The 9,208-nt window shown below is 47.4% G+C and overlaps 1 protein-coding gene across 1 annotated transcript in view; it reads right to left on the reverse strand.

The window, feature by feature from the left end:
• The window catches only part of LOC311113158 (ephrin-B3-like), a gene marked incomplete at both ends in the record, with an annotated part of 81,366 nt that overhangs the window by 57,397 nt on the left and 14,761 nt on the right, over positions 1–9,208 (reverse strand). The gene's annotated exons all lie outside the window — the stretch shown is intronic.

Consider the following 9,208-nt stretch of genomic DNA (forward strand, 5'->3'; position numbering starts at 1 on the left):
TGTTTTGGTGCCTTTAGGGCAATTCAGAAAGCAGATTGAGGACCATATTACTGATGAATCTGTTTGTTTTTTATGACAGTGTTTTTCTTTCTGCTTGCATTTTGTATTTATATTTTTATGTGTGTATTTTCTGTAATAATTTTTTTGAAATTACAATATAACAGTTCTTAGAAATCATTATGCAGTATACCCAGGCAGCAGAGGATCAAATCAAATCAAACTTTATTTGTCACATGATTCATAAACAACAGGTGTAGACTAACAGTAAAATGCTTACTTACGGGCCCTTAGAAAAAATAGAAAAATTATAGAAAAAAATTATAACACGAGGAATAAATACACATTGAGCAACGATAACTTGGCTATATACACGGGGAACCAGTACCGAGTCGATGTGCAGGAGAACGGGGTACTGTATAGGTAGGGGTAAAGTGACTAGGCAACAGGATAGATAATAAACAGTAGAAGCAGCGTATGTCAAAAGAGTTACTGCAAAGCAGTGAGTCAGATAGTCCGAGTAGCTATTTAGCAGTCTTATGGCTTAGGGGTAGAAGCTGTTCAGGGTCCTGTTGTTTACAGACCTGGTGCATCGGTACCACTTGCCTTGCAGTAGCAGAGAGAACAGTCTATGACTTGGGTGGCTGAAGTCTTTGACACTTTTTAGGGCCTTCTTCTGACACCGTCTGGTATAGAGGTCCTGAATGGTAGGGAGCTCAGCCCCAGTGATGTACTGTGCCATACGCACTACCCTGTGTAGCGCCTTGCAGTTGGATGCCAAGCAATTGCCATACCAAGTGGTGATGCAGCAAGTCAAGATGCTCTCAGACCGCACTGGGAGCTTGGCAACATTTAGCCAGTCAGAACAGACAGAGAGAAGAGGACCGTAGATTGTGGACTACAGGAAAAAGAAGAGGACAGAGCACACCCCCATTCTCATCGACGGGGCTGTAGTGGAGCAGGTTGAGAGCATCAAGTTCCTTGGTGTCCACATCACCAACAAACTATCATAGTCCAAACAGTCGTGAAGAGGGCACGACAAAGCCTATTCCCCCTCAGGAGACTGAAAAGATTTGGCATGGGTCCTCAGATCCTCAAACAGTTCTACAGCTGCACCATCGAGAGCATCCTGACTGGTTGCATCACCACCTGGTATGGCAACTGCTCGGCCTCCGACCGCAAGGCACTACAGTGCGTAGTGTGTACGGCCCAGTACATCACTGGGGCCAAGCTTCCTGCCATCCAGGACCTCTATACCAGGCGGTGTCAGAGGAAGGCCCTAAAAATTGTCAAAGACTCCAGCCACCCTAGTCATAGACTGTTCTCTCTGCTACCGCACGGCAAGCGATACCGGAGCGTCAAGTCTAGGTCCAAAAGGCTTCTTAACAGCTTCTAACCCCAAGCCATAAGACTCCTGAACAGCTAATCAAATGGCTACCTGGACTATTTGCATTGTTTCCCCCCCACCCCCTCTGTTACGCTGCTGCTAATCTCTGTTTATTACCTATGCATAGTCTCTTTAACTCTACCTACATGTACATATTACCTCAATTACCTCGACTAACCTGTGCTCCTGCACATTGACTCTGTACCGGTACCGCCTGTATATAGCCTCGCTACTGTTATTTAATTATGTTTAACATTTATTTTTTACTTAACTCTTATTTTTCTTAAAACTGTATTGTTGGTTAAGGGCTTGTAAGTAAGCATTTCACTGTAAGGTCTACACCTGTTGCATGTGACAAATACAATTTCATTTGATTTGATTTGACATTACAGACTGAGCTCAACTGACTCATTCATTTATTCATTCAGAACACAACGCTACTACGGCTAACAACAACCCACAACGCTACTATGGCTAACAACACATAGCACTGTTAGGCTTTCTGTAACTGTTAGCATTATCATGTTTCGCTAGTAGTAGCAAATAGTGAATGGGGAATAAAGCATGTGTGACCAAAAATATGCTTATTTAGTAGCTGTTAGCATGTTTTTGGCTAGCATCAGACACGTAAAATGTATGGGAAATTTAGCCCTTGACCCTGTAGATGCTAGTGAAGAAGCTGGCCTAGCCTAGCACAGAGCTAGCGTAGTAGAGGCATGCTGCAGCAGAGGAACTTAGCGTTCCTGTTGTTATCACTAAGGTCAGGAGGTTATCACTAAGCACTCACACCGGAGAGGGAAACACTAACTCCACTCAACACACACCCCCGCACCATGAGAAGAAAGGAGAGAGGAGCTGGGCTGGGCTGGCCCTCAAACACACACACACACACACACACACACACACACACACACACACACACACACACACACACACACACACACAGAGAGAGAGAGAGAACGATACACAAACACTCACAGGCACAGACAGAAACACACAGGCACACACATGCACATAAACCATTTATAAAAGGTTTACATGCCTTCCAGTCACATAGGCGGTTGCTAAGGGGCTTCCATGTAAACAATAACATTAAGGGAGATGATGGTAGCCTAACTATGTCACAGTAGACCTGAGCTAAAGAATGGCAGAGCAAACAACGCGTCTGAGAACTGCACTTAGCTGAGGGAGGCAGGGGGGGAGGCAGGGAGGGAGAGAGAGCGGGGGAAAGGGAGGGGTGGATGGTAGGAGCTAGTGAGTGATGGAAAAATTATACTGGGCAGGCAGGTGGAAAAATTATACTGGGCAGGCAGGTGGAAAAATGATACTGGGCAGGCAGGTGCTATGGTCAAAACAGAGGGAGATGGAGGGAGAAAAAGGTATGTTTAAAACGGAAAGAGTGAGAGGGAGAGAGACGCAGGTAGAACAACATGAGGGAAGACAAAATAAAGAGAGCTCAAATACAGATGTCTGTTCAAAAACTGAAAGGGAGAAAACAGGGAAATAGACGATGAGTCAGAAATAGAGAAAAAGATCAACAAAACTGGGGCGACAGAAAAACAGAAATAGTTTATAGAGTCTTGGTAGAAGTAGGCTTTACTACATGGTTAACAGTAGCCATACTTGTTGAGCGGTGCTATGGAAGCTAACTAAGATCAGTATGTGTTTAACACCATACCTTCCCCTGCTTCCCTGCTACGCCCTCTCTTGTCAACACAGCTAACCGCTATCACTGGGATACTGTTACAGCACACACACACATAATGCTTAAACTAATGTTTTGTATGCGACACAAATCTCAACAGTCTTTCTATGCAGGAGAGTTCTATAACAAAACAAACCTTGGTTCCAATGCTCACATATAACTGAGAGTTGCAGTAAGTTAAGTGAGGTGACCTTTTAAACAACTTTATTGAGTTAGTCTTTACAACTAAATAAATGAACAGATGCAGCTCAACTCACTTGCCCTCAGCACCCTGCCTCTCTCCCTTTGTTGGACCACATCTCTCTCTCTCTTTATCCCTCGCATTCTCTCTCTCCCTGCAGACAATAGTGCCATTCATGTGGCCACACTTTGAAACACAGAGTGGGGGATGGAGGGGCCAGAGGTGACAGAGGGAGGAGGGGGTTGAGTGAGGGATGAGGGGAGGAGAGGAGGGGGGGAGAACTTTTCTCTCCGGGGTCTTTTATGAGGGCAGAAACATCGTTTTCTCAACACCGGCCGCCGCCCTGCCTCGACCTTCACGGCTAGAGAAAAGACTGGAGTGTTAGTTTCTCTGACCCTCACCCCCTCCTCTTCTGACTCCTACTCCCTTCTTCTCTTTTAGCCCCTCTCCTCTTCTCCTCCCCTCTGCCCTCTCTCCGTCTGTCTCTGCTGAGTGTGTGTGTGTCTCTGCTGAGTGTGTGTGTGTCTCTGCTGAGTGTGTGTGTGTGTACCATACTGTGGCTGGTTAGATAGCGTATTCGGTGCCCCACATTTCCCAGATTCCTCAGAGGCAACTCGAGCCGTGTCTGAACCAAAGCCACACAGGTGCAGCCAGCGGGACAACAGGGATGTGTGTTTCTGTGTGCCTCTCTCTATTCCTGTGTGTGAGAACATGATAATGCGGGGGTCGAAACCAAACCAACCAGCACAGACAAGAGAGAGTGTTGAGTCTGTGAGTCTGAGCCCATGAGAAAAAGCCCTAAAACCCCCACAGAGGAGCTAGATAAAGAGAAATTAGAGTCTTACTTCAAGCCAATAGATCTCTATGATTTGTCCATTAAACTAAACACAACCGTATGTGCTTCTAAGGACCCCAAAGTACCTTCCCATTATTGAATAGTAAACCAGTACTCTGGTAGATTTATGGAGCCCATGCATAAACCTGTCTGGGATAATCTCATGGTATACACACCCTAATCACACAGACAGGTCCTGAGTGGTCTCGCAGGCTCTCTAATGTACACACACCGTCACACACACACGGATACGGATGTATGAACTGCACTCCTCACTCCGGCCCAATCATTTTAAAGTGCAACGTTTTCCACACTTCTGCACATCTCATCAGTGCAAACCTCATTTAGGAGATAAAACGTATACATCCATCCATACTCAGTTTACACACTGTAGGGGTTCCACAGTGCTATCACACTATTAAATACACATTAAATAAAGATATGGTTATTTGAAGAGCATTACTATAGTACAGAGACGTTCTTTGAGAGTACACAGAGAGTTTTCAGAGTAGAGAAGGTCATTGATGAGAATTTGGCTATGTCCCGAATGGCACCCTATTCCCTATACTTTTTATCATATGGGCCCTGATCAAAAGGAATAGGGCGCCAGTTGGGATGCAGCCTTTGACTATTTTACATTAAGGAGGCATTGCCTAGATATCTTCACATCAGGGGGAGAAGAAAAGAGCAAGTGATGAGGAGGAGGTGTGAAAGGAAAGGAAATGGAGTGAAGGAGAGTGAGAAAGAGCACGAGAAACGAAGCGATTACATTGAAGAGAGAGAGAGGGTAGTTAGGGAGAGAAGGATAAAGAATGAATGCTACTGAGAGAGGGAGGAAGAGAGAGATGGCCAGCGAGAGGGAGAGACGGAGAGAGGGAGAGACAGAGAGATGGAGAGAGGGAGAGACAGAGAGGGGGAGGAATAGAGAGATGGCCAGCGAGACGGAGAGAGGGAGAGACAGAGAGATGGAGAGAGGGAGAGACAGAGAGGGAGAGAGGGAGAGACGGAGAGGGGGAGGAATAGAGAGATGGCCAGTGAGACGGAGAGAGGGAGAGACGGAGAGGGGGAGGAATAGAGAGATTGCCAGCGAGACGGAGAGAGGGAGAGAGGGAGAGAGAGAGATGGAGAGAGGGAGAGACGGAGAGAGGGAGAGACGGAGAGAGGGAGAGACGGAGAAAAAGAAAGAGAAAGAGTTGCTAACAGAGAAGAAATACAAGGTTGTTGTAATGTCACTGAGTGCTGGAAGGGCTGCTGGAATGTTTGCGGTGAGAAAGAACGACGGGAATAATGTTTTCCATATGGTTGCTTCTGACGCGGGGAGAGAGAAAGAGAGAGAGAGAGGTAGAGGGAGAGAGTGAAAGAGAGAGAGGGAGAGAGGCAGGTAGGGCTGAGGAGGTTGTGTTTGAATAGTTAGCCAGCGTCGTGGGACTCTGAAGGTAAGAGTTTCCTTGTCACTGCAGTGCACAGCATCCCTCATCAGCACACACACACACTGATCGCCTCACACACACTGATCTACAGACACACACACACACCCTCCCTTCCGTCTGTCCGGAGGCGGTCTGGATTGCCGCAGCGCTGGTGTCACATCCACTACACATCACACACCCCATAACCAAGGAGACATGGGATGCAAGCACGCTGATGGCTTGGTCTTTCTGAAGAACACACAATCAAAATCCTTCTTTACCCTCTTCTATTTATCTCTCTCTCTTTACACCCTTCCATCTCTCTCCCTCTTTCTCTCTCTCTTTACACTCTTCCATCTCTCTCTCTTTACACTCTTCCATCTCTCTACTTTACACTCTTCCATCTCTCTCTCTTTACACTCTTCCATCTCTCTACCTTTACACTCTTCCATCTCTCTCTCTTTACACTCTTCCATCTCTCTCTCTTTACACTCTTCCATCTCTCTCTCTTTACACTCTTCCATCTCTCTCTCTTTACACTCTTCCATCTCTCTCTCTTTACACTCTTCCATCTCTCTCTCTTTACACTCTTCCATCTCTCTCTCTTTACACTCTTCCATCTCTCTACCTTTACACCCTTCCATCTCTCTCTCTTTACACTCTTCCATCTCTCTCTCTTTACACTCTTCCATCTCTCTCTCTTTACACTCTTCCATCTCTCTCTCTTTACACTCTTCCATCTCTCTCTCTTTACACTCTTCCATCTCTCTCTCTTTACACTCTTCCATCTCTCTCTCTTTACACTCTTCCATCTCTCTACCTTTACACCCTTCCATCTCTCTCTCTTTACACTCTTCCATCTCTCTCTCTTTACACTCTTCCATCTCTCTACCTTTACACTCTTCCATCTCTCTCTCTTTACACTCTTCCATCTCTCTCTACCGCTTTCTCTCCCTCTTTACACTCTTCAATCTCTCTCTCTTTACACTCTTCCATCTCTCTCTCTTTACACTCTTCCATCTCTCTACCTTTACACTCTTCCATCTCTCTCTACCGCTTTCTCTCCCTCTTTACACTCTTCAATCTCTCTCTCTTTACACTCTTCAATCTATCCCTCTCCCCCTTTATCTCTCCCCCATCCCCCTTTTCTCTCTCTCTCTCTCTCTGTCTCTCTCTGTCTCTCTCTGTCTCTCTGTCTCAGTATGTAGTCCAGTCTAAGGCAGGATGATTTGTTGCTGGCTAGATTGGTCCCATTGAGAATGTCTATTGGAGGTGTGAGCTGATGGAGAACCCAGGTCTTGGACAGGCCTGAGCCGGAGGGCCCCCCAGTGTGTGTGTGTGTGTGTGTGTGTGTGTCCATGAGTTCCGACAAGGCTTTTAACGGCTAAAACGTGCTCCTTTAGTGCTCCAGCTGGTGTTTATCTCTCACTCAGAGTGCGTGTGTGTCTGTCTGCAAGGTTAAACTCTTTCTCTCAAACTCTGTAATGAAATAAGGTCAGTGAGGGCTCTGGAAGAATGAGGGCCGACACCATAGACATCCCACATGGAAAAGGAGAGGTAGAGAGGTGAAAAGATGGAGGGGTGGAGAGGTGGAGAGTTGGAGGGGTGGAGAGGTGGAGGGGAGAGTTGGAGGGGTGGAGAGGTGGGGTGGAGGGTTGGAGAGGTGGAGGGGTGAAAAGGTGGAGGTATGGAGGGGAGAGGTGGAGGCATGGAGAGGTGGAGAGGTGGAGGCGTGGAGAGTTGAAGAGGTGGAGGGGTGGAGAGGTGGAGGGGTGGAGGGGTGAAAAGGGGGAGGTAGAATTGAGGAGGCTAACCTACCGCGCCTAGCCCAGACTGGCTCAACTGTCCTGGGTCACAGGCGTACAGAGAGGGCCTCCCCAAGGGCCACATAGTCTGCAAGTCTCAAATGATACCCTATTCTGGATTTAGTGCACTACTTTTGACCAGAGCTATCACTGTATGGTGAAAAGTAGTGTACTAAATAGGATGTTGGTGGTCATAGTCAAAAAGTAACACACTACAGTATATGGGAACAGTGACATTTGAGCTTTACCCACAGTCTTGCCCAGTCCCTGACCTATGACCTCTAGGGTCCACAGTGTGTGTATGGAGCCTAAACTTTGAACTTTGAGGGCCGTGAAAACTAAGGGGCCCTGAACGTTAGCAATACAAAGCCCACAGTGTCTGGAGAGGTCTCTGACCCTTGGCTATACTATGTCTCTATATGGCCACAGTATATGTGGGGCCCCTAGACTACGATCCTAAAAGGCTATAGACAGTGTATGTGGGGCCCAGGTGCAAGATCTTTCCAACGGCCCCAACAGTAGTATCTGCTTCTGGAACAGTGCTTAATCCTGGGGTCTTGATTTCAGACTAGCTTCCATTCCTACCCCAAGGCACAGAACGAGCCGCACCACCCTCTCCCTCTCTTTCTCCTCCCTTAAACTCCCGCTTCCCCAGTCCTTCTCCCTGAGCATCTTGAAGCGATTTGGGTCTCTCTCTTTGGCTGTCTCACGCCGCCCCTCCTCACCGCTGGAGGCGAGGGTAGGGAGGGAGGGAGAGAGGGAGGAAGGGAGAGGGGAAGGAGGGGTTAAGGGCTTAAGAGAGTGTGGTCAGGTTGCGGTCCAGAAGGACCCAGGGGTTGAGGAGCCCCGCAGTAAAATCAACAGTAGGAAAGCAGGACAGAAAGGCTGACGGCTGCCTGTATACAGCTGTATATCCTGTATCAACGGAAAACACACACATACTTGGACATAGGAACACACGCGCGTGTACAACCACACACATTCACAGAATAATATATGTCTCTCTCTCACACACACACACACGCACACACGCACACACGCACACACACACACCCCTCCCTCCCTCCCTGCCTTCCAGAACCTATTCAGGCCTGTCAGCATATTGAAGTGTATCATGAAAATTTCAGCCCTGATAGCTTCGCCAAAATGAGTGTGTGTGTTTGTGTCCGTCTGTGTGTGTGTGTGTGTGTTCGAGCAGATATGTGTGTCTACATCCAGCACGCGCCAAACCCATTTTATTCTCTTCCTCACCAGAGCTAAAGAGTGACTTCATATAAAAAAGCTCAAATATATTTTCAGGGACCTAATTCATTGGAGGTTAAGTGTTTTACCCTTCCATTTTCCTTGTGCCTGGAGGGCACAGAGACAGAACACGTTTAGAGACAGAACACGTTTCATAAACCACCAACCACCCTTCAGGTTGTATTACTCTACACTACCTGCCTCTCTCTCACTCTCTCTTCCCTTTCTCTCTTCTCTCACTCTCTCTTCCCTGTCTCTCCCTTTCTCTCTTCTCTCACTCTCTCTTCCCTGTCTCTCCCTTTCTCTCTTCTCTCACTCTCTCTCCCTGTCTCTCCCTTTCTCTCTTCTCTCACTCTCTCTTCCCTGTCTCTCCCTTTCTCTCTTCTCTCACTCTCTCTTTGCACCCCACTCTCTCTCTCATCCTCCTTCCCTCTCTCACCCTCATCTCTCACACCCCTGTTTACCTTCTATCTTCTCTCTCTCTTTCTATCTCACCCCTCACTATGTGTTTGATCATGACTCCTCTCTCCCTCTCTCCCCCCTCTCCCTCTCTCTCTCTTCCCCCTCTCTCCTCCCCCCCCCCCCTCTCTCTCTCGCCCCCCTCTCTGTCTCTTTCTTTCTCTCTCTCTCTCTGTGTGTTTGATGCT

This window comes from Coregonus lavaretus (genome assembly GCF_964263955.1).
Source record: "Coregonus lavaretus genome assembly, chromosome: 39".
NCBI lineage: Eukaryota > Metazoa > Chordata > Actinopteri > Salmoniformes > Salmonidae > Coregonus > Coregonus lavaretus.